A 26,737-nucleotide genomic window follows, 5' to 3' on the forward strand; every position below is an offset into this window, starting at 1 on the left:
CATCAAGCAGCAATTCAACTGGTAAGCATCCATTTAAATGAGAGGTATTTAGATTCTTCCTGCAGGGAAGGCTGGGTTGCAGATGTGGGCACAATGTAGTACAGGAATTGCCAAAATGTATCCTAACCCCAAGAGAGTGGCTCAAATGTAAGGCATAGCGGTCTTAGATAAAAATGTACCATATAATTCATGAGGCAAGGCATGTGTACAGACCAATAACTGTACTGGCCTTTACCTGGGTGACATTTTTTAGAGAAAGGTCATATGGGATAAGAGGCCAGAAATGAGTATCCCCTGTGTCTGCAGCACGTTATACGCTCAGTGCTAATTGTTGCATTAGGCTGCAATATCCCTGTTGTAGAACAGCATTGCTCCATGATCATGGCATTAGGTCAGAGGAGAGCTCGAATTAGGTTAATAGGCAAGTCAACTGTTTTTCTTGTGCTATTGCACATTTCCACTGATCTGCCGATGGTCAGGAGACCCAAGAGCAATTCTGAGTCATATCGTTACCGCAGGGGAGTACTTAAAGGAAGTATAATGTGACTGGTAGGCTCACACAGCTCTTTCAGAAAAGTGGTCATAGCAGAGGATTGAGGTGGACCAACAATTCTAATTTGATGGTGTTGTGGGGAATGGAGACTCTATGCTAAGGTCAGTTATGATCCTATCTCCTGATAAGACTCTTATACCATTCTATTTCCAACAGCCAGAGTGACGCCTGTTGGGACCTTAAAGACTTGAAAGTTAAATTTTGGCTTTTACACAGGTAGAAGCCTGAACTTCTGTGTGACATAAGGCAGCATCTCTACTATTACTCCTATTTATAATTTCTAAAACACTACTAGACATATACAGCACTGTATAGAAATACACAAGAGATAGTCCTAAAGCAAGTTTAGGGCTGCAGGGACCTGTCTTCTATAGGACACTTCCAATTGCCCTCCCACCTTACTTCACAATCCTAAGGCAGAAAAAAGACAACGTGTTCTCCTCAGAAATAGACTTTTATTTATCAGATTTGGCAGGATTTAGCATTTAGAAAATAACAATTCCTGTCTCTAACATCCTGGCCACTAAGCACCAAGTTCTCTTTAAAGAAACTTCTGTATCATGGGTGGTTTCACACATGCCATAAACCTTAGCCTGCTTAATCTATTATTACTTATGGCTAACTTATTTACCCCTGGTCAGACTTCAGGCAATATCCCTCTGTTTACCTCTGAAGCAGACGCTGGCTGGAGGTCTGGAGAATGTGGGCAAAGGAGAAGCTTGCTTCTGGGCTTGGTACTGGCAGAGCGGGCAGACTGTCCCAGAAGGAGACTTGCTTCTGGCTCTGATACTTACCAGGCTGTCTGGTTTAGCTCTTGCCCCTCACCATCCAAGACTCTGCATCACTCTCAACATCTGAGCAGGCATCTCCTCTCTCTGGTCTCCTGCCCCGGTCTCTTGGCTACACCTAGTCTTCTCCCTCCTTGATAGCAAGCTGCTTGCCTGCTTCAGGTTCCCCTTTAATTTGCTTTCAGGGGTCCTTTCTCTAGTTTCAGGGTTTTTTCTCAGGATTCCACCTCAGGGTTCACTTCCCCAGGGGGTCTTTCACTTTTTTGTGTCTTGGTTTTTGCTCCCTTCTTCTCTTTGGCCCCCTGTCTTATACTTTCCATCTGATAAGCATAAGCTCATGCATAATCACGTGGTGGGTGGAGGGCTTTTGCTGTATTGCAGGTCTTTTTCCTCCCTCCCTATTTCCTTGGGGTGAGGTCCTGCCACATTGTAGGTCTTCTTCCCCCTCCCCATTTCTTCAGGGGGGAGAACTGCCACATCTGTATGCCAAGCTGTGTGTCAGAGTGTTTTTCTCCGTTTCCCACTGCCCCCCTCTTTCTTCCAATGGTAGGGGTCTTTGTGACCTCTGGACTCCGCTTTGGCTCATCATTGACTCCTGTTTATGAGCTTAAGTCATATTGTCTCTCTGTCTGTCTTTTTATTTAGACAGACATTTGCAAACAGGCATATCTTGATAAAGTATCTCTTAGTGCATCAGGGTAAGTCTGTTGTGTTTCCACTGAGATAGTGCTGTTTTGCTAGGGGCTTAGATTCTTTCCCTTGGTGTGACAGTGCTTTTTGGGGCCTGTCAATACTCTCGCTTGAACAATTCTTGGCTATTATGATTCATATTGGTGGTTTAGTGGTAAAACATGAGATATCTCCCTACAGTCCTTATTCCATAGAGCTTACAATCTAGTCAAGACATACATACATGATAAAAAAAAAAAAACAACCTCTATAGGAAGTATATTTATTGTAGAGAAATACTTTTAAAAGCAGCCTAGAAGCCAACCTTCCTGACTCCTAAGTAAATCTTTTTTAAAAATGTTTTCTTCCTTTCTGAAGCACACAGCACTATAGAAAATAAACCCCCCTCTCTCTGAAATCCAAGAGAGAAATGCTTTAGAAAGGTAACTGTGTTAAAGGTCTATAGTTCCTTTTAGTTTCAGGTTAAAAAATTTGAGGACATCAGTGTCAATCCATGCATCTGCCAGCTGGATTTAACTTGTTGAAAAAGTGGTTCGCCTTGACTGGTTCTACTCCTTTGTTTCTTCCCATTCCAGCTTTGCTCTTTTTAGTGTCAGAAAAAAAAAAAAAAAAGGTGCACTTTTGCTTGCCCCATAGACATTATTATATCTTAAAATGATTGGAAATTAAAATTTTCATTATTTTCTGAGCCCCTTTTCATTTGATTCATTTGGAATGTAATGAACTGGATGTTTGTTTTTTTGGGGGGGTTCAGATTATGCCTTTGTTCCAGTCAAATGCACATGCATGCAAATTTTCTCTCATGCATATTCATTGTGGATATCCTGAAAACCTGACTGGCTGGGTCCCCAGGACAGGGTGGGGGACCACTGCCTTAAAGTATATCACAGCTAAACAGTAAATGCCATGCCTGCAATGACATTTCCCATAATCAGCTTTTATTATTTTCTTTTGCAAACCAGCCTCAGCTGCTTCTTTAGGAGGCAGCAAATAAAAATTGTGAATAAATGAAAAAAAATGCATTTGTGTCCTCTTGCGCCAGGAGGCCTTCCTCGCAGGTCACTGAATATTCAGGTAACATTTGAGTTTCCAGGAAACAAATCAAGACAAAACAAGCAATGATTTGCATCATAGGGGATTCTTAACCTCCCTCCTCCAGCCCCTGATTCTCTAGGGCCAGGGGGTCTGTCTAAAACATTTCCTGCTCAGTGCCTGCCTGTCCTTAGCAGAAAACCCTTTCATTATGCTCGCCTTCTTTTAGCTTGACAGAAAGCCGGCGCACACTTGCCACTTCTGAGCGTGACCTTTCCTTCTCAGAACGCGCGGAACCCCAGAGGACCTGCCTGTGGACGTTCCCTTTTCTAGCAATGGCCATAATTAGAATCTGCTGGATCTGCATCATCCTCTGGGGTCCGTCCCCCTCCCTCTGCCATGAACTCTCCCCCCCAGAGAACCCTTTATCGCTTTATCTCTTTGCTTAGAGTGATCAATCTTACTTAGAGTCTGATTTACAGGCCTTTATCCCATCCTGTCCCTAAAGGAAAACAGCTTAGTAAATCAGACCATTAATGTGTCAGCCCTGAGGTTGTTTTGTTCCTTTAAATTAGCCCCTGTTGCAAGGAGTAGGTTTCCTAGCAGCCTCAGGGGATCTGCCACAATGCATAAACTATTACTTCCAGTTTGGGTATGAAGGTAAGGATTTCGGTAGTCGTTAGCTGAGTATTCTTGAACAAGTTCCTAAATATATAAATAAGTCACTATTCCCACACAGTGAGATGGCAGTCAGTAAAGCAGGCAATTTTGTAGCTTTGCCTGTGGTGTCCTGTATTCCAGGGAAAGGATATGTTTGCTTGGGCTGTAAAGTACTTCAGTCCTTTGTCCCTGCTCAGGATGAGATCGTGTGGCTGCTTCTGCCACCTGGATGGCCTTTCATACACCAGTTCTTCCAGGAGCATGAGTTAATCCAGAAGGGGTGTGAGTCCCCTCTGTTAGCGCCGGCCTGCCCTCTGGGCCCGGTCCTGGCAACCTCATGGACCACTTCTGATTTCACATCTTTTCACTTGTGTTTGTGCTCCTCCGCCTCCCTTTGCTTTCGGATCTGCTCTTTCGTAGCATTATCAATGGTTTGTTTTAGGTGTTTATTTGTAAAATTCCGAGCCCACTCAATCCAAAGTACCTGGCGGAATTACAATTGAGCGTGCATAATAATAATAATAATAATAATAATAAAAAGATTAAAACAAACCACAGACAGAGGACACAACAAAGACCTCCTCCTAAACAGTTACTAAATAGTTGAGGTTCATCACTGCCAAACACCTGCTTAAAATAAAATGCCTTTACATGTTTTCTGAAAGCTAAATAACATTGAATAGTCCGCAGTTCATCCAGCAAAATGTTTCATTATACAGGTCCCGCTACATAGAATGTCCTTTCCCTTGTCTCTGAGAAGCATGCGTGTTTATTTATTTATTTATTTAACACTTTTCTATACCGGCATTCGTAGGACACATCATGTCGGTTTACAAGTAACTGAGAAAGGAAGTGTTGAAGTGTTGAAGTGATGGAATATCTGATGGAATGATCATAGAGTGTTCCCCGTAAACCTGTGGGAAATGTCTTTCACCAAGACCTCCACTTTCTATGGAAACTGTTTGTAACCCCCCCAGCCTTGGAGAACCCTAGGTCTCTGAGCCAGGGTGGGGGGATTAACACACGGGTGCGGGTTGCTACCCGATGAGGCCATAAAAGTACTTGTTGTGCTCGTGGGGACAGGAACCTCTGCAGGCTAGTTCAAGCACTGACTCTTCCTTCCAGAGCCTGGGTCCTTGGTCGAAGAGGGGGGGAGAGGTGGCCCTGAGTGCGAAGGTGGCTCCTTGTGTCTGTCCTGCTAGCCCTGGGGTTACCAAGGATATTTCTGCTGGGTGTGCCAGAGAATCAAACTGGAGTCACTGTGTTAATGTCCAAATAAATCTTTACTCATGACAACGAGGCAAATGTCAAAAATCTCAATCCACAGCAGCACAAGGACGATTGCTCGTCACAGTTTCCTCCTCAATCTGTGCCAGGGGAATTCCTACTCTCCAGGACTTAGAAAAAATAGGGGGCAGGGTGTCCTCTAGCTGGGCAGAACCGGCCCTTCCAACTGGCAAGGCTACAGTATTGGGGTCTCCGCACGGAGAGATAAACTCCCTCTCCCCCCCAGGGATTTGGAAGCACCGGGTGGATAACTTCACAGACATTAGGCTTTGCCTTTACTCCCAGTTTGTTCATTCAGACTTTGACATTGGTGCAGCCCTTGCTCTTCCCTAGGGGTCTCTGATGGGAGGGACCCCTTGGAGCAGGAGGATGCCAGATGCTCCCGACAGGAAGGAAGGGCAGCAGAACGTCTGACCTGGATCTTGAACTTAGGCTTACAAGAATAAGGCCGGGGTGCCTCGCAGCAGGTCCCGGACACCCCCCTTCCTCACTGAGGCTACTATCGGGGGCAGGTCTTCCCTAACCTGCCCAGGTCCACACCCAGGGCTCCCCATGCCCTGAGACCAGGAGCTGAACAAGGCCCCTAAACTTCAAAGGAAAGAGCCTTAAGCAAAGAAAAGGAAAGACGATACGTAAAACATGAAAGTTACTTACCTGACCTGAAAAACAAGACAAAGAAGACAATTGATAGTCTGAGGAATAAGACGTTGATAATTAACTCCTGAAAAGTAGGATAGTAACAAAATAGCTTTACAAGATAATACTCATCTGATAAGAGAGCATCCTAAATGCATGGACAGTTGTTTTGTGTTTTCTTGTTTAGTTCAGTAATTTCTCTAAGAAATCATATGAAAAAGAAAGAATTATTAGTGCTGGTAAAGGAAAATGAGCATGCTTATTTAAATTAGAGAAGAGTTAAAGATATTGTATACAGGTGCACATTTTAACGACGTTGAGAGACAGTATTGCTCTAAGTGTTTAAAATATTTATTTTATTTTTATTTAAACGGTTTTATATACCGACAACCGTATGCACATCGTGTCAGTTTTCTTGTAACTTAGAACCATGGTATATATAGGCATTGCCTTTACAGGGAACAAAAAACAGGTAAACACAGTGGTAAAGCAAAAAACTAGGTAACTTGGAGGAGGGGTTCAAATGGAGCAAAAATGAACGGAAAGGGATATGTACAAGGGTTATGTACAAGGATTCTAGGGGTGGGAGTAAAATTGAAAGGATAGGGTTATGTACAAGGGTTTAAAATTCGTATGTTGATGTTTCATGTGCTTGTTAGCGGGAAAGAGGTCGGGAAACAGGGGGGCTGGTAGCAAGCAAAGGCTAGAGGTGGGTCACAGGTGGAGAGGGGTTAGCTATCGAGGGTGAAGGGGGGTAGGCTTGAAGGAAATAAAATAGATAAGTTTGTGTATATTGAATGTGAAGCATATTTCTTTATTTTATTATCCTGGCCTCCCCTCTGTACCTTGAGAGACTTTGCTGGGTGGGTTGTGGACCCCTGTCCCTGTGGGAGTCCCAGGTGGGAGGCGGGAACTGTACTGCACCCCTAAGGATCCATCTGAGAGCTTGCTGACCTGATCGCATGCAAGACTACACGGAAACACCTCCAGTCTTGGCCACGACAGCAGAATCTTCCCTAAAAGGCTAGAGGATGGGAATAAATTAAAAAAAGCTTAATCGGCACGGAGCGGCAGTTACTACCCTTAAGAGAAACATGGGAGTAACCTGCACGGAGCGGCAGTTACTACCCTTAAGAGAAACATGGGGGTAACCTGCACGGAGCGGCAGTTACTACCCTTAAGAGAAACATGGGAGTAACCTGCACGGAGCGGCAGTTACTACCCTTAAGAGAAACATGGGGGTAACCTGCACAGAGCGGCAGTTACTACCCTTAAGAGAAACATGGGGGTAACCTGCACGGAGCGGCAGTTACTACCCTTAAGAGAAACATGGGGGTAACCTGCACGGAGCGGCAGTTACTACCCTTAAGAGAAACATGGGAGTAACCTGCACGGAGCGGCAGTTACTACCCTTAAGAGAAACATGGGGGTAACCTGCACAGAGCGGCAGTTACTACCCTTTAGAGAAACATGGGGGTAACCTGCACGGAGCGGCAGTTACTACCCTTAAGAGAAACATGGGAGTAACCTGCACGGAGCGGCAATTACTACCTTGGAAAACTTGCTGGGCAGTCTAGATGAACCGTTTGGATCTTTTTCTGCCGTCATTACCATGTTACTATGTTACTATATGTTCCACCCCCAGGAGCGGCAGTTTATACCTGTCTTACATTTTTCCCTAATTTATGGGAATAGGGTAAGGATGTTTTCCCCTTTCCGGGTCAGCCTCCTATTAACTAGTTTATCCAGCCTTTAAGATTGCTTTTGACTCTTTTAAGCCATTTTTTTACATTTCCCTGTGAGAACCAGAACCCCTTGCTGCAGTGGATTGGGGCCTCCCTATATTCAAGGCCGGATTTGGGATAAGGAAGACTTGCAGTATGCTGTCTCTCCTTCAGAGGATACTCCTGACAGTGACCTGATGCAGATGAGATATAATTTTGAATTAACTGATGTAGGCACTGTCTCATCTGTTTGGAGGAAAGGAAGTTTTATTCCGCTCTACTGCTTCTTGCTTGATTTTTCCCCTTTTCTGGGGGTCCAAGGACTATTTTTGTACTGCTGGGATCTGATGGCTCTTGGTACCCGGGACTCAGTAACCAAACCATTGAGAGTGGAGTTTTTCATTCTGAAAGAAGCAGAGTTCTGGAGAATTTCATCTGGAGGAGAGGATCCCATCGAAGGTCACTAAAGGAAGGTACAAAGTAAAGGTAACAAGACTTTGTTGGTGCTGTATGGAGTATTAACTAAAGGGAGAGTGAGGTGCCCACCAGGCCCTGCCTAAGGAGTTAACTTATTCCAGAGGATTTAGGAAGAGAAAAATCTGGAACTAAAGCCTGACCACCTTCAGTGGGAAGAGATGGGGAGAATAATTAAATTGGGAGTTAACCAAGGATTGAACTAGCTTTAATCTGATAAATCCGAGATAAGTGGAGCAACTGGGAGGAAGAAGGAAATCTGTGTAAATAAAGGTCTTCCAGTAAAAGAAGAGGCTTTGCTAAGGAAGCAGACTCTCAAGCTTATTACATCTTTCTGTGGTCTTATTATGTTATGACCTGGAGAGATGTGAACCCTTGGGCCGAGGGAGAGTTGGTACCACCTGAGGAGATGGCTCCTCGGGTTCCCCCGTCGGGTGGCGAGGCGGAATTGAAGTAGGAGCTGGCCGGTTCTTTTCTGCTGGAAGCCCGTGGTCCCCCCGGGAGGAGCCCGTAGGGACCCGGGCTGCTGGGACTTAGGTGGGCCCTTGAAGGTGGACGGTCCGTCAAAGTTGTCCGAGATCAAGTACCAGAGAGTTGTCGCTTGCCAGTCCAAAGTCACACACCGAAGAATCGTTCAAGTAGAAGAAGGAACCAGGAACCCAAGGCACCAGGAGACTCACCGAAGTGAACAAACTCGTTGCCAAGTCAAAGTGTGAGCGGAGAAAGTCTCCTTAAGTACTTTCCTGTGCCTGGCCCATCAGGAGCAGGTGAAGGCAATTTAGGGAACGAGGCCCCTTTAAATCTGCTCAGGAGACGCGGCCTCGCTCCTAAGAGCAGAGCAGGCAGGCCATTCCCGGAAGTGCTAGCAGAGCAGCCCGATGCCGCGAGAGGAGACCCGGTGGGCGTCTATCCCTCCTGAAAACCCTGTGGGCCCGTGCCAGGGAGCGGGATTAAGAACATAAGAACATGCCATACTGGGTCAGACCAAGGGTCCATCAAGCCCACTGTTGGATTGGCCACTGTTTCCAACAATCCAGGCCATAAGAACTGGCAAGTACCCAAAAACTAAGTCTATTCCATGTTACCGTTGCTAATAATAGCAGTGGCTATTCTCTAAGTGAACTTAGGGTTTACATTAGGGATGTGAATCATATTTTGGACGATTGAAAATATCGTACGATATTTTCAAAATCGTCAGAAATCGGGGGCTCCCCAAAACAGATAGGAAAACCCCACGATATTGTTCGTGGGGTTCTCTTATTGTTTTGGGGGAGGGTGGGGACGCCCCCGAGGTTCCCACCATGACGTATTCAAATAAGGCCCTTGTGCGTGCACACGTGCCATAGGTAACTCCAGGTCCAAGATGGTGACAGGCAGTGCCCACGCTGTTCCGGGAACACCGGAGAGGTCAGCGTGAGCTGGCAGACACCGCCATTCTTCCTAGACTTGATGGAGCAGGGGAAAAAGAGGTGAGCATGAGAGGTTGCAGCAGTCTGCGACTGACAGGCATAACAAGTAATAGCTTGTGTAAGGATGCATGAAATATTTTATGAATCTTGATCATGGAAGGTAGCTTAAATTGGTAAGGAAAAGGTCCTACTTATCATGATATGGAAAAGAGTCCAATGAATCTGGGCACAAATTTAATAGATGTTTTTTTCAAACATAGGTTGAGAGTACTCAACCAGACTCTGTCTCCAGGATGAAAGCATTGTGCAAGATGGTGCTTTTTGTCAGCCTGTCTCTTGTATTTGTCTGCGGCTATAGTAAAAGGTTGCTGGATCTTTTGCCAGAGATCCCACAAATGCTGGTGCATGATGTTAATCACAGGAGATGGCACAGACAGTGGGAGGGGCAATGGAATGCAGAGATGCCTGCCATATTCAATCCGGAAAGGTGATAGGTTCACTGCCTCACTATTGTATGGTTATTGTGGCAGAACTCCGCCCACAGTAGCAGAGATGCCTCGTCATCCTGCCACTCATTCATGGAAACTTGCAGGGAGCTTTTGAGTCTCTTGTTGTGCTCTCAGTTTTGTCCATTGGTTTGAGGGTGGCACACAGATGAGAAATTCAGAGAAATCTTGAACTTCTGGCAGAGACTTTTCCAGAATTTTGCAATGAACTGTGTCCCTTGGTCCAAGAGGATTCATTGCAGTAGACCATAAAGTCTAAATATAAGTTGAATAAAGAGCAGTGTGTTTTGCTACTCCAATGTTCTTGATTCTGTACATGCCTCCTGTGTTCCTACTTCCATCTGTGTCCCCTGCTTTTGCCCTGCACTCACCTGCCTCTTCTCCTCGCCTTCCTCCAGGACAGATTTCTCATGCTTGACCTTGGACTGTTATCTGACTCTGCCTGAATGCTGCCTGCCTTAACCTCTGCCTGGTATTCAACTCTGTTTGAATGTCGCCTGCCCTGATTTCTGCTGATCATGACTTTTGCCTGCATGCTGCCTAACCTGACTATTAGCGTGTTCATAGACTTCCTTCACTCATTGGGACCTCGCATAAGCCCTGCCGGCCCCCATACTCAATGGCTCAACCTGCAGGGAAAGGGGTCGGTAAAGGTGAAACCCAGACCTAGTCCCTGATTGTGACCATTTAATAGATGAATCAACCCCATGATGTTTTAGCCTAAGCCAAACCATCATGACATCTGTCTTAGATTATTAATTCTATCTACAACACCTCTTCCAACAAAATAATTTATGAAATTTGAACCCTGCCATGCTTAATTTTTATATTAGGCTTTTTGCACTTTTTTCAGCACTTCAAAGCAGATTACATTCATAGACTGTGGGTATTTCCCTATCCCCAGAGGGCTTACAATCTAAATTCGTACCTGAGGCAATGGAGGGTAAAGTGACTTGCCCAAGGTCACAAGGAGCGACAATAGGACTTGAGTCTTGGTCTCCTAGTTCATAGCCCACTGCGCTAACCACTAGACTCCTCCTCCAGTAGTTATACTGGTGGAAAAATGTGTCCTGAGTGCTGGGCCCCAAATCTCAGATTTGAGAATGTAATTATCTGATCTACCACTTTGCACTGGCCTTTACATGGGATGAGTTAGTACCAATACTTTTTTTGAGGTCCATATTCAAAAGCCATTTAGACAGATACATTAATAGTTATCCTTCTAAATGACTTACCTGGATATATTTATCCTTTATCCAGCTAGATTCTAGCCAGCTAATAAGCTAGGCGTCTAGAATTTAGCTGGATAAATCAGGAGCATTCCGGGGACATAACTGGGAGGAGTTGAGTTAGCCGGCCTCGTTAACTGGCTAACTGATATTCATAGTTAGCCAGTTAACGTAGCTGGCTAAGTCTGGTTGTGTCACAGAGCTGCTCTACATGTAGCAAGCTACTTACTTAAGATAGCCAGCTATATTCAATTGTGAAGCTGCACTATTTAATATGCCTCCAACGTTAGCCTGATAAACTTATCCGGCTAACTTTGCTATCTGGACTGTATCTGATATAGTCTTTTTTGTTTATTTGTATTTTCTTTTGTGATTTGTCCTTTACAGCAGTCAATCAACTGTGATAACTTAGAAACAAGTATTTCTTGCTGTGACGGATGCATTATGAAATTCAAACAGTGATCACTGGTGGTGATTTTTTTTCGCCAGATTGATTAACTTTCCTCACTGAATTACAGCTCATCTCATTGCTCAGCTTTTGGATTAAAGGACTGTGGTTTGATTTCTAAACCTGCCAGCAGTGTGATTTATGCAACAGATGAATAAAATAAAATAAGTAAATAAATTGGGTGGGCTATTTTAGCTGTTAACTTACTATGGATTTCAAAGCTACAAGATAGATGAATTCTGAATGACGTTCTCGTGCCGTCTCACAAATTGCATTTTGCTATTGAATAGCAGCACGTAGCATACCTGCGGTCTGAGGGTTCCAGTTTACTCTGGCAAGCTTTTTTCTATTCTATGTGATTTTTCTTTACACTTTTGCTGGTTGTTTTAAATGATGCTTTGGAGAATTCAGTGCAGCAGCATTAGACATCTTGTGTGTGCAATTACCGCTACATGCAACCATGATGAATAATAATCACCTTAGCCAATGCAGGACATGTATTGCTTGAAGAGATGGCTTGCTATGCATTTTAATATGTAAATAACCTCAATTATGGTTCCACATCCCTCCCATTCTTTCCTTCTGCAATCTATCTTTGCATTCATTTTCCTGCCTGCATTTATTCATATTTTTATTATGAATTTCAATCAAATACATACCATGATGTTCCCTTCTGCTGTGAAAGGCACTGTACATATTCAGGTCCCTGACCCGATGAAGGGACAAGGAAGCACAGTGCTCAAAATCTAGTCACAGAGACACTGAGTTATTCCAGGACAGAAACATCTCACATACGTGTTTGTTGACCCTTATTTTTACATTATTACTCTGAGCTCTTGGCAAACTGTTAGGTCTTTTATTATGCCAACGTAACTATTATCCAGTGATGCTTTTATGCGTAAGCTTTCGAGATGACTCCGTCCCTGGTTCAGAATTCTCATGTCGGTGTAATTACATTGTGCTACAACCTGCAAGGAATCCAAAAGAGTTACTAAATCTTGACAGTGACTTTCCTGCTTGTGAAGTGTTTTGTTTTTTTTGTAAATGCACCTTCCTGACGCAGCAATGACAAAACAATTGGGTAAAATAATAGAGGAAAGTATAGAACAAATTTTTCTTGTGTTTGTCTAATGCCGTTCCCTATTATTTTACACAATTGCTTTATCATTGCTGCGTCAGGATAGCTGCATTTACAATCTAATGTGATTTAATAAAAAAAAAAAAACAACTACTCATCGATAACTATATTCAAGCCACCTGCAACGATTCAATTTCATAAACAAGATTCTTTGACAAATAGAATGTCTGCCAGAGGCATTTAAAACATTTTGAGAGTGGGAAAAATATTGCAGAGATGTGCCCCCTTCATGTTGTTAGCTCACCAGGTCTGCTGAGCATCGAGGTTACTCACTAAAACACTGATAAGCTGGCTCAGCTAAGCACGGGGCTGAGCTGTAGCATTGCACAAGAATTTTAACAGCTTAGAGTAAGTGACATCTAAATAAAAAAACATTTGCACTTAATTATAGTGTTTACCTGTATTGTTTGCGGATGTCACAGTGTGGTTTTAGGAACATATAACATGAGACACTGTGGTACAAACAAGGAAAAATGATGATCTCTTTTAATACAACATAGTCTATAGCAAGTCTAGATGGATCTTGGTGAGAAAGCTTTGCATATCATGTCATATCCCGTTTATATTTAGAAATGTTGGCTTGAGTTTTGCTTCACAGAGCAATTGGGAAATGATGTGAAAGTTATGATGATTATGGTGATGGGTGCAGTGTTAAAATTACTGCTGAAGTGGTGTCATCACAGCTAGAAATATAGACATGCAATATAATAACTTGGTATTATGATGAGAGCTTATTATGTTATAACAGTTTTCTTGTCCATGAATTTTCAGAGGCTCATCTTAAAAAGGAAAGTGGGGGAAAGGGTGTTTGCCATTTTTTGAATTTTCTTTGCTTTAACAAATGAAAAATGAAAAGTAATATGGGAAAAAAGGCAAATCATCAAGGAGACTAGACCATTATTATGTTAATCTCAGTTTCTATTTTCAGCATTCTACATTGCGCCTACTCAGAGGTTCAAATCAGTCAGGTTGATAAATTCTGTAGGAAACGCAAAATACGTAGTTTAGATCTTGGAGTGCCTGGGCTATGCCTAAAGATATATTTCTTTGACTGTAACAAAAAGATGATAAGGACAAAGGGGATCTCTAGAGGCCATATAATCCACCCCTTGCCACCAGATGGAATATGTTTTAATTCTACCATTCTGGAGATGCTGTTGTATGCGAGCTTCTCAGATGGTCAAAATTTGTGAAGATTGTAACCCAACATAGTTTGGTGTTCTGCCTTTGCAGTGTATTTGAAAATATACAAATATGTTTCCTTGTTATACTGTCACTCTATGTCATCTTATTGATAGTGCACACACAGCTTGGGTTGCAGGCTTGTTGAAGAGCTCTCTCTCTTGATTGGTTGTGTTTTGAATGATTCTGAATGCCTTATTCCTGATTTGCTTTGTTTCTCTGACTGCTCTTGTCTGCTCTCATTGGTTTCTTGCCATTAGGAATGCTTGGGATATTTTGCTTCCTGTGATTTCCTTCAGTTGGATTTAGGCTCTCTTTAGATTAGCAGCTCCTACTCACTCCTGTTTCAAGCTATGCAGAAGCATTACTTTTTACCATTCACATTCTACAACTTCTATCTCAGCTCCAGTTGCCTCCTTCCAGACAGAACTTATCATATCTGTAATAATTCTTTCATTTCTGTATGGCTATTCTTGTTGCCTTCTCATTCTGCGATTGTTGAACTGTTCATCATTCAAATAAATGTTGTTTGGTATTCAATGGCTGAGTTTTCTCTGGTATTTGAAGCTAGGAATAAAGTTTAACTGACTGCATAGGCACTCAAGCTAAGAAATGAGAACTGAGGGCAGTACAGTGAAAAGCATTTAAAAAACATTGAAATTAAAGGCATTATAAATCAAAGATTCAGTAGAAACCTAGCCTTATGAATTCTTTTAGGAAAATAAGCAGAAAAGTTGCTTCAGTCTGCAAATTAAACTCTGTCTTGTGTTTTGCTGTTTGCATCTTTCTAAAAAAAACCCCTTCTGCTGTGTAAGTCTGTTGCTCAGCCAGGTAGCACTTTTATATCCCCCTTCCCATCGGTAGATTGAAGAGCAGTGCTTAGTCTCAGAGCTATAATCTGATACTGCCAGCCTTTACCAATATCTAAAAGCATGGGAGGGTATGGTCCAATAGGAAATGTGCTCAGTGAAAATGTAAATTAGCTTACCCTGTCAGTTGCCACAGCTGTTGCTCATAAGTGAAAGCACAAGTTAATAGTGAAAGTTCTAGAGAAATATGAATCTGATAAAGCTGGTTGCCTAAAAAGGGTCAATAAGACATGGGAAAAATTAGAATTTCATAGACATGAGCTTAATAGTGCCTCAGATGCAGAAAGAATGCAACAAGCCTTGAATCAATTCAAATATATCTGACACTTATGATCTGATATATCAATCTTTGGAAGCCATTAGATTGTGGATGAGCAATTATGGTCTTCTCTTAAACTTAGATAAAACAGAAGTTATATTGATCTCTTAGGCAGGAACCAATGTACTAGATCTCCAGTTAACAATGGATGGAATTTCATTAACACTACTGGCCTCAGCATGTAGCTCAGGATTTCTGTTTGATGCACCTTTTATATTTCAATCCCAACTGCAAGTAGTAGTCAAGAATGGCTTCTTTAATTTAAGAAAACCACAGCGTCTTAAGTATATTCCAAACACAAGGATTTTAAAACCATTGTTCAGGTTCGGTACTTGACTATTACAATGCTCTTTAATTAGGTCTTCCTAAGTGTTATCTGGTTGTTTTACAACTATTATAGAATGCTGCAGCATGATTAGTCTCTGGCTGCCCCACAAGTGATCACATTAAACAACACCACATGCTGATGTTTAAGCTCAAGTAGTTGGTCTGGGCCAGAATATCAAACAGTTGACTAAGCCCTGTGAGATTGTGCTCTGCACAGAGAGCTCTTTTTCTAATTCCAGCGGTTAGAGAGGTGCATACATTGGGCTGTAGGAAAAGAGTAATTTGAGTAATAGGTCCTGATTTATGTAACTCTGCCATGTTGTATATTAGGCCTGAGTCCAATTATTTGGCCTTTGGAAACAGAGTGGCTTGGCTATTTCCAGTGTGGGGCTGCTAATATCAGTGAGAGAGATATTGGTCCTGTTTATCCTTAAAAAGAATGAAATGGGTTTTAAAGCTGCACTGATTTATACCAATTGATTGTGGAGCTTAACTGTAGACATTTATGAGAGAGGTTTGGGTTTTGCTTCCTCATGTGGGGCTGCAGATTGTGTGACCTACCTGTTTATCATCCCAAGGCACCATCTAGGATCATGGATTTTTAGTTGCAGTTTCAAGCAGACAGGAGCCCTTTGTCTCTGCTTGCTATTTTTTTCCTTAATTTATGGGAAAGGAGTAAGGACATTTTCCCCATTTAGAGGTCATTCTCCCATTGACCTGTCTATTTATTTATTTATTTATTTTTTTGTTTTTATATACCGGAAGTTCCTGTATACAATACATATCACTCCGGTTCACATTTAGACATTTTGTCTACTGGCTCATATGCTTGCTTTTGACTCTCTTCATGCAATTTTGGACAATTCCCTTTTAAAGCTGGTCCCTCTTGTTGCAGGGGGTTGGTGCATCCCTCTATTCAAGGCTGAATTTGGGGTAAGGAAGACCTGCAGGGTGCTATCTCTCCTTCAGATGATAGACTTGACAGTGGCCTGATGCAAAGGAGTTTCATCTTCAAATTAACTATCTTTCTGTACCGTCTCCTCTGTTGGGAGTCAAGGAAGTTTTATTCCACCCTTCCTGCATTTTTCTCGATTTTCCCCTTTTATTGGGTTCATAGATTATTTTTGTTCCTCTCGGAGCTGATGATCCTTGGTACCCGGGACTCAGTAACCAAATCATTGGGAGAATGGTGTCTTTCATTCTGAAAGAACCAGAAGTGTGGATAAAGACATCTAGAGAAAAGGACCCTGGCAACTGGCAAAATGAAGTAAATTAAAGGATAGAAAGTAAAGGAAATAAGAACTTTGTTGCTGCAATAGTAAGTATTACACAAGGGGAGTAAAGTGCCTATCATACACTGTCTAAGGAATTAAAGGATTCAAGAGCATCTAGGAAATGTGTTAAAGCTGATAAATTATTGGGACTGCATTCTAGTCACCTTCAGTGGGAAGAGTTGAGGATTTTATTGAGGCCTGAGGTAGGACTGAAGTTATTTCAATCTGATAAACACGAAGAATTTGGAGTCATTGGGAAGAAGAAGGAAATCATTGTAAATAAAGTACTTTCAGAGAAAAATAGAAACTTTGCTAAAGAAGTGGAGTCACAAGTTCATTAAATATTTCTGCTGTCTTATTATTAGTTGACTTTACCCAAGAAACGACTTGAAGTTGTAAATATTTTTCAGTTGCCTCATCAACTATCAGTAAAAAAGTTGGAAACCACCAATCAGAGACAGTATAAATTATCAGAGAAAGGACTGGCCTACAAAGAAGGAACTAAGAACTATTGTTCATCCCTCATTGGAATCCTGGGGCTCAAGCGTGTTAAGCAATTTGTTCGGTCAAGGAGAGACTGAGAGACAGTCTCTCCTTGACTGAACAAAGGGTCCATTTATTTTCTTTTCAATGTGCCCCTGGGTGCAAGTAAAAGGATCCATCCCACCCAGGGGTTACACCTGCATAGGTGAAGGAGACACTGTCCATCAGAATACCAAATGTACTATGTACCTTATCTTATGAGCTGGGGTGCAGAAGTTGCTATCATCTATTATCCTTTTGGGCACTCAACCTAACTGCATCTAAAGAAACTGGAAATTCTGGCTACCTCATAATACATTTCCAAGGTGAGTTGGGACACCAAATGGCTATCATCTGCCACTTTCCAACCAATCAGACTGTTTTCTGATATGAGAAGTCATATGCAATCTTGCAACCACTTACCCGGAAGTTAGAGACCCTCCCAAAGGCAGTGCCATCTTTCAATGAAACATGGAAAATCTCGGCCTTACACAACTAATCAAAGTTCCTCCCATGAAGGTGGTTGCAACCTAGATCTAATATTCCACTCATCTGGCATGAGTATAGATCTCAGCTCAATTCAGATAGAGTCTGTCTCCTGGTTAGATCACTACTTAACAGCTTGGGGGGGCCTCCTGGGTCGTATGACATAGTGAGGGCAAAGGTAGCGCCGGCGCCATTTTGAATATTGGCAATACGGCGCGAGTGCAGGAGGTCGCTCCAGGACCCCCGCTGGATTTTTGGCAAGTCTTGTGGGGGTCAGGAGGCCCCCCCAAGCTGGCCAAAAGTCCCTGGGGGTCCAGCGGGGGTCCGGGAGCGATCTCCTGCACTCGTGACGTCAGGTGACAGGAACAAAAATGGCGCCGGTGCTACCTTTGCCCTGTCATATGGTAAGGGCAAAGGGCCACCGGCGCCATTTCTATTAACGCAGCCGTGGCCCGAGAGCGGGAGATCACGGGAGATCGCGCCGGGACCCCCCCACTGGACCCCAGGTAATTTAAAACATTTTGGGGGTTCGGGAGGGTGGGGGATTTGTTTTAAAGGGTCGGGGGTGGGTTTTTTGGGTTGTTTTGGTATGCCGGTTTCCCCGCCCTCCCCCGATTTACGATTTTTTATGATTTTTTACCAAAAAAACCCATGACGATCAGATTTCCCTCCCCCCCCCAGCCAAAATCGATCGTTAAGACGATCGATCACACGATTCACATCCCTACAGTTAACACCCATGCTTCAACCTCCCTCCAGAAATTTCACCACTGTTACAAATGAAAGACTAATTGAATTCCTCAACATTCCAGAAATCCCCTCAGCTTCATATTCAGCAGAACTGATAATCAAACTCCCAGCTGGCCCCCCCAGGAACTCCCTATGATTCCATGAAGGCCTTCATATATTCAAGCAACAATCATGCCTATTTGAATGGAAATGGAGGCGACAAAGAACTAAAACCAACCTATGCTAATTCAAGGAAAACTTAAAAAAATTAGAAAACATCCATTCAACAAGTAAAAAAAGACTATATCACAAAACAGCTAGAATTAACAAAGAATCACCCAGGGAATCATTTTCCACTAGTTCAGAAACTCTCCAGACCTGAACAAAAATGCCTACCACAGCTTCTGATGACCCTTCAGTTGAAGTCTTTCCTGAATTGTTCATGAAAAAAATCACCTCCTTCATTGCTTCCCATTAGGGGTGTGCAGAGGACAAATTTTCATTTTGGTTTATTCATTTATTTCATAGAGCAGTTTTCCTTGACCCAGACATATGACTGGGATCCAAAAATAAATGCAAATTAATTTTTTTTATTTTTGGAGGAACTGCACATTCATTGAGGGGGTCATTTATCAAACTGCTATATAGCATTTTTGCATGCATTAAGCATTTTTGCAGGCAAAAAACGCCGTGTGATAGGGCTTTATCGCGCTTTACAATGTTTTTGCAAATGCTGTTTTTAGTATTTTTAAGCTCCTGGAGAGCCAGCCTAGCTATCAGGACCCTCCTACAATGAGAGAGAGAGAGATGAGATTTGTGTAATGTTCTCTCAACCTAACTTGATGGATTCTCTACCTGGGTAACATCAAGCTAGGTTGAGAGAACATTGCACAAATCTCATCTTTGTTTGAGTTTCCTCACTCCGAAGGTCATCAAATCTTCACAAGAGAGCACTGTTCTGTTCGTACGTCTCACTTTGAGTTTCAAAGTGGCTCCTAACCCCTACACTAATACCTAAACCTCACCTCGAGTTACTAGGTGGGCTTCCTATAGAGATATAAATACTTACCTAGTATGAGGGCATTATGGCTAGTTTCTCTCTCTCTCTCTCTCTCTCTCTCTCTCTCTCTCTCTCTCTCAGAGGGCCCAGATAGCTAGGCTGGCTCTCTAGAGCAGTGGTTCTCAACCCTTTTTCTGTCGGGACACACCTGACAGATGGTTCTCACATGCGTGACACACTGACCCATGATCGTCACGGGGCTAGATAAATAATATAATTAATATAAAAGTACAGTTTGCATCCACAGGAACTCCCCTGACCCCAATAATGGATGTAAAGCAGAATTATGACATTCCCCATATAACTCACCCTACAAAAAAGATATTCTGGTTCTGGTGTCATCTCAGTAACAACAACTCAGATTCCTTCTACTTCCAGGCTCAATAGCCCTACTTATGAAAAGACAGTAGTTTACCACCAATGCATGTCCTCTTGAGAAAACACAACAAATAAGACTGATAAAATTCTTACATGCTAGTAAAATATCTCATCTCGGTAACAGACACAGAACCGACCTAACATACTCCCAGGATCTGTAGTAATGCACATAAACTAATCCGCACACAGTTACACCTGTATTATGGAATACACTCAAACAGGAGCAACCGTATCTATGAAATGGCAACACTATAAATATTAAATCAGGCCCTAAAAACCAATACACCTCTTATTAGGAAAACAGAACTAGCAAGCAGCTATAGATCCCCACACAGAAATAATTGTAAAACTATACTAATAAGCAGAATAAATGTTTCAAAACAGCTATGAACATAATAACATCCAACAATTAAAAACTCATAAAAACTATTAAAAATTCTCCAAACACCAATAAAATATTTCAAAAAAAGCAGACACATCACATAATATTAAATAATTAAAATGGCAGTCAATCAAGAAAAATAAACTTAAAAAGCCACCTTTACTTACCCCCTCCAGCAGCTCTCCTACTCCTCTTCCATGCAGGCCGTAGCACACAGCAGAAGCAGCAGTAGAGGCGAAGCTCTGTACTCTTGGTCCTCTTCCTTAGTGCCCATGTCTCTCTCACACACACCATACCAGTCATGCCCCCATGACCAGTTTCTGTCTCTCACACACCAATCATCTCCCAGTCTTTGACACACACACTAGTCACCTTCCTGAACAGTTTCTCTCATGCCATACACACACACAGGCTTCCCACTCCCGTGTTCTACTTACATATACGGGCTTCTCACTCTCATAATCACTTTCTCTGTCTCACACACACACACCGGTCTCTCACTCCCATGCTTGTTCTCTCCACATGCACAGGCTTCTCATTCCCATAATCACTTTCTTTCTCTCACACACACACACAAACACACACCAGTCACCTGATCTCTCTCATGCATACACACACACAGACTTCCCACTCCCATGTTCTTTTAGATATACAGGCTTCTCACTACCATGCTGTGTCTCACACACCCCCAGGTTTCTCACTCCCATGCTCACTCTTCACATGCACAGGCTTCTCATTCCCATAATCACTTTCTTTCTCACACACATACACACCAGTCACCTGATCTCTCTCCAGCATACATACACACACACACACACACACACACACACACACACACAGGCTTCCCACTTCCATATTCTGTCTTACATATACAGGCTTCTCTTCTCACATGCTGTGTCTCACACACACCCAGGTTTCTCACTCCCATGCTCACTCTCTCCACATGCACAGGCTTCTCATTCCCATAATCACTTTCTCTCTGTTACACACACATACATACACACACACACACACCAGTCTCTCTCATTTCCATGCTCGCTCTCCACTGCACAGGCTTCTCATTCCCTGAATCACATTTTTTCTCTCACATTCACACACACCAGTCTCTTTCTCTCACACTCACCGTCACCTTACCAACCAGTCTCTTGCTCTCATGCATGCACACATGCACACACACACAGGCTTCCCACTCCCATGCTTTCTTTCACACACATCCCCCCACACACACACCCCACACAACACCAGGCTTCTTACGCCCATGCTTTCTCACATACCCAGATTTCTTACTTCCATGCATTTTCTCTCTCTCACACACACACATCAGTCACCTCCCTGACTAATGTCTCACACTCTCACATACACATCAGTCATCTCCTTGAGCAGTCACTTTCATTGTATCTCACATATACACATACATCAGCTCTCTGACCAGTTTCTCTCACTCACACACATGCTCTCAATCACACACAGGCAGGCAGGCTGCTTCTCTCGCTTTCTCTCACTCACTTCCTCTCCCCCCCCCTACAAATGGTAGCTGCAGCAGCCTCCTCCAGCCCCCGCAAGCCAAGAAAGTAGAATCCCATCGGCCACGGGAGGCTCAAGCTGCTGTCTCCTTTCCCGATTACCGGATGCTTCAATTGCGCGGGGGCCGATGCTGCAGCCGCTGCTGCTATTTTATCACGCAGCACGGCTCTTTCTCCTTCCCGCGCACCGCGTATCACTTCCTGTTCCGGGTCACGGGGGGGGGGGGGGGGTGAGGCGCGGGTAGAAGAAAAGGCCAGCCGCGAGTGCCACAGCTTCTTTTAGCACTGCTGCCGTTCCCACTGGGCTTGAACGTGTTGATAGCCCGGCGGCAACGGCAGCAGGGAAGAAAGAGCAGCAGGAGAGACCGGGATCACGCGACACACCTGCCGGTGCTTGGCGACACACTAGTGTGTCGCGACACACCGGTTGAAAACCGCTGCTCTAGAGGCTTAAAATACTAAAAATGGTCCCCCCAGTGGTTGTATGTAGGAAATACAACAATTTTGGCACTTAATGCAAAAAAGTTATTGCAGTTTGCGCTAATACCTATGCGAAGCGCTAAGGTAGCGCACTTTGCAATAAACTGCCTATTACCAGAAAACACCCCCTCTTTCCTATCACATGTGAATTTTAGTGCATTTTGATAAATCCAGGCCTTAGTTTGCAACAAAACAAACTGAAAATGAACTTTTCAGTTTGGATTACCCATTCATTCCAAATTAATGCACATTCCTACAAAAGAGTTAGTGCCAATCTGATGCATTAAGGAAGAGAGACATGGTGTTAATAATAAAGATCAAGCTATGGATCACAGGTACAAAGAAAATCCCAAGTAATAAAATCCATCAAGAAATAAATAGATGATAGGGTATGCAAAGGAAACGTTTTGTTTAGTTCATTCATTTTTTTCTTAGGGCGCCTATATTCAATTTACTAGTTTTAAATAGGGAAAAAAATATTTATTCATTTGATTCATTCATTTGTTTACAATTAAAATCTACCAGTGATGCACTGCAGCCTATTTTTGGCTCTAAAATTGAGGTTGTCTAATCAATTCTTAAAAAACTAGTGGGTAAACATCATCCGAAGGGTGAAGGCATGCCAGTGCATTAAGATTATGTCAACAAGGCACCAAAAGTTACATGAATAGTGTAAAGCATCCTAAAAGGGGCAGGAGTTCTCCAAGGCACCTTTAGAAGAGCAAAAAAGCAGCAAGTGTGGGTAGAACAAGGCATCAAAGGGAGGCATCAGCCACAGTGCCATGATCCCTTGAAGGCAGCACGAGAAGCAAAGTGGCACCAGGAGTGGCATCAACATTCTAAGATGCCTTGAAGGGGAAACAAAGCAAAAAAGGTGGCAGGAAAAAGGGACAAAAGAGCACAAAGAGTGGCTCCACCACACCAAGGCACCGTGAAAGGTACACATTAGCCTTCCACAGTGACAAGAACATGTCAAGGTGCAGAGGCTGTGGTGTGGCAGGAAAGCAAAGTGGCAGAAAGGCGTAAAGTGGGCATGGCAACAAGGGTGAGTGGCAGAAAGACTCCAAAGCTTTATTTATTACACCATCTTACCAGGACCTGTTCACGGGGGATTACAAGCAGCTGTAGCATGAGGGGTATAGCAGGAAGGCAAATTGGAATGGAAGAAATCTTTCTGTGGAAGCACTTGCCACTTGTTAGATTTATTAAGAACATAAGAACATGCCATACTGGGTCAGTCCAAGGGTCCATCAAGCCCAGCATCCTGTTTCCAACAGGGGTCAATTCAGGTCACAAGTACTTGGCAGGATCCCAATGGGGAAGAGAGATTCCAAGCTGCTTATCCCAAGAATAAGCAGTGGATATCTGCAACTCCACCTTAATAATGGTTTATGGACTTTTCCTACAGAAACCTGTCTAAACCATTTTTAAACCAGCTACACTTATAGCTTTCAACATTTCCCCTAGCAATGAATTCCAGAGCTTAATTATGTATTGAGTAAATACATATGTTCTCTTATTGGTTTTAAATGTATTACCTAATAACTTCATTGTGTGTCCCCCCTCAAAAAATGTAATAAATTGGTGAGGCAAGTCTTTCCTTGGCTAAATCCATGTTGGCTTTGTCCCATTAAACTATGCTTATCTATATGTTCAACAATTTTGTTCTATATGATAGTTTCTACCATTTTACCTGACACGGACAACAGACTCATTGATCTGTAGTTTCCTGGATCATCTATAGATCCTTTTTTAAAAATTGGAGTTACATTGGCACCCTCCAGTCTTAAGGTACCATAGATGATGCAAATGAAAGTTTATAAATTTCCATTAGAAGGTCCACAATTTAATTTCTTGGTTCTTTCAGCACTCTAATCCAGGTGACTTGCTACTCAAACAGGCCAGGTTGCCTAAGTATAAAGGAATCATATGCAGATCCTGGGTACCTGGCGACCATGTTGAGGATATGCAGTCGAGCACCATAGTCTTAAAGCAGCCCCACCAAATCAGAGGTCCTCTGGCTAAACCTGAAGGCCACGCTTTGCTATTCTTGCCCTCCTTGTCAAGTACTTCACTAATACCAAAAGATTCAGTGTGAAGCCTAGGAGTCCATCTTGTCCATTACCTTACACTGGAAGCCTTCATCTCAAATGTATCTGCTCCAGATTTATCAACTTTGCAATTATTTCAACAAACACAATCTGGCCACCATGGTACATGCATTAATAACCAGTCAAACTGACTATTGTAGTTCCTTGCTTCACAGAATCTCAAAACACATTCTCAAATACCTCCTACGCCTACAAAATATAACTTTAAAAGTTTTGGTCGGAGCCAAAGCATTGGACCACATGAAGCCTATCTTAAGTTAATTACAGGTTTCAATTCAAAGTATTCTGCTTCTTCTTTAAGAAGACAAACAGTCTGGCTCCAGAATACCTTTCAAACTTCACTCCTCTCAAATGGCCCTTTTATCGTCTCTCTCCCCCCCACCTCGGCTTCTTCAGGCCTAACCTGCACTATTCTTCAGGCATTCAGTTGCTTCATGCCAAAGCTAAGGAAGAAATTTCAACAGTCCTTACACCAAAAGACTTCCTACCTCACCTTCAGGAAGAGTCTAGGCCTGCCTATTCAACCAGGCTTTCCTCTAAATTCAATCTTTAGCCTATGAAATTGTGGCAAATAAAGTAAAGGAAAAAACTTTTATCCCTGAACCACCGGACGTTCATCAAGTGACCATTCCTCAATGCCCACCACTAAACCTTTTGCTTATTGTCTCTCTCCTCAGCAAACTAGGCGCCTGCCCTTCCAAATCAATCGCACTGTGGTTTCTTCCAGTTAGCCTGCCCCCATACATCATTTAATGGACTCTGACCACTTCTGTGCCTTTACCCACCATATGTGACCAATCTATTTCCCCTTCAGTCTCCTTGTAAGTAATAATTGTAAACTGTTATAATAGGAATTTGTGCTTCCCTAGGTTGATTATAATCTATAACACTGTTGCGATAGGAATTTTTAACATTATTAGGACTGTAAGCCACTTTGAGATTAATTTGGAAAAGGCAAAGTATCAAATAACTAGTGAATCCGGATAATGTTTCCTTCACTTTCCCTACTATTTTGATAAAACAAGTACATTGTATTTATATATTAGTTAATAACTGAAACTTGATAATGAAGGAGTTAACATTTACATCTAATGGTGGAAAAGGAATGATCCTGTAATAACGATGTTGTGTCGATATATTATTAATTTATGTATTTATTTATAAGTATTTGAAACTTTGCCTTTTCCAAATTAATCTCAAAGTAATCATTAATGTCTGTTTGTTCACATTGTTATCACCCTATCCAGCACCCCCCTTGCAGTCTGCATCCTTAGATCTACATTTTTTTCTCCGTAACTAGCAATGTAAGCTTGGCTACTCCTTGTATTGCTTATCCAGCTCTTTGTTTTACTCCAGTTCCTACCTTCCTTGCTTATTAATTTTACCACAATTCCTTTTTCAATATGAGTCTGAGGATTAGTTCTAGACATCTGGAGAGGTATTTTTTTAGGGTGTTTTGTGCATTTGTCATCCATATCACATTAAAGAGTTAATTATTTCTCTAAATCAAGTAAAAAAGTGCTAACTCAAGAACGATGCAATAAGGTGTGCCCAGCCTAGCACACAGTTTTACATGTGGTTGGACCTGCGTTTTGCACATACTAGACTAGCACACGATGCAATAAGGAGATTAGCATATCCAAAACGCGCGCCCAAACAAACGTGTAGCCGATAGTGCTCATCACTTAGATATTCCATGTAGATGAGGTAGGCTATTACCTATACCTAATATCCCCCATTGCAGAAAATCACTGGGCACCCAATGCACACTTTTTAAAGCAGCAAATTTAACTCCAGCCCCGGAGCTGGTGTTAAGTCAATCCACAAGTCAAGGGCTCAGGAAAAGTTTTAAAAAATGCTGTGCTCTGTGGTTTCTCCTAGTAGTATCATTGCAATACTTAAATCTACTGCTTGCCGCCTTTAAGCATAATGATATAATGTAATGGCTTGATGAAAAAATAATTCTCGGCATACAATATACATGCACAATAGACGCACTCCAGGTCAATTTTGCCCCTTGCTATTGTGCATGATTATTGTGTGTGTATATTGGGCGAAATTAAACCTGAAACAGGATGAAACTGATGCCCTTATTGAGTGCCCTTTGCGATTGAGGATGCCCAATGCATTTGAGCACTAGGGACACACAATTCTAGTGCATCCTTTTTAATGCAGCAGCTCATTTAAATATTGCATTGGGTGCCAAGGAGATGTGGCAGTGCCCACGTTAGGAAAAAGGGGTGCTCAATATGAGTGCCCATTTTAACGCACATCTTATTTCATCGGCCTGGAATCTTAAGTCTTAAATAAACCTGTGTGTGATGGAAAACCAAACAATATGAAACTCCAATGAATACACAGGCAACAATTACAAGATAGTGTGGATTACCTAACATGATTAATAAGGAGTCCTCATACAGTGGCATGAATCACAACCAGAAACACAGTAATGTGATCAGTTATTCAATCATGGATGGCTCCTTATATTTATTACTGATAACAAATTAAATACTTTTCTTTT

Source organism: Rhinatrema bivittatum, chromosome 1 (assembly GCF_901001135.1).
Source record: "Rhinatrema bivittatum chromosome 1, aRhiBiv1.1, whole genome shotgun sequence".
In the NCBI taxonomy this organism is placed as follows: Eukaryota; Metazoa; Chordata; class Amphibia; order Gymnophiona; family Rhinatrematidae; genus Rhinatrema; species Rhinatrema bivittatum.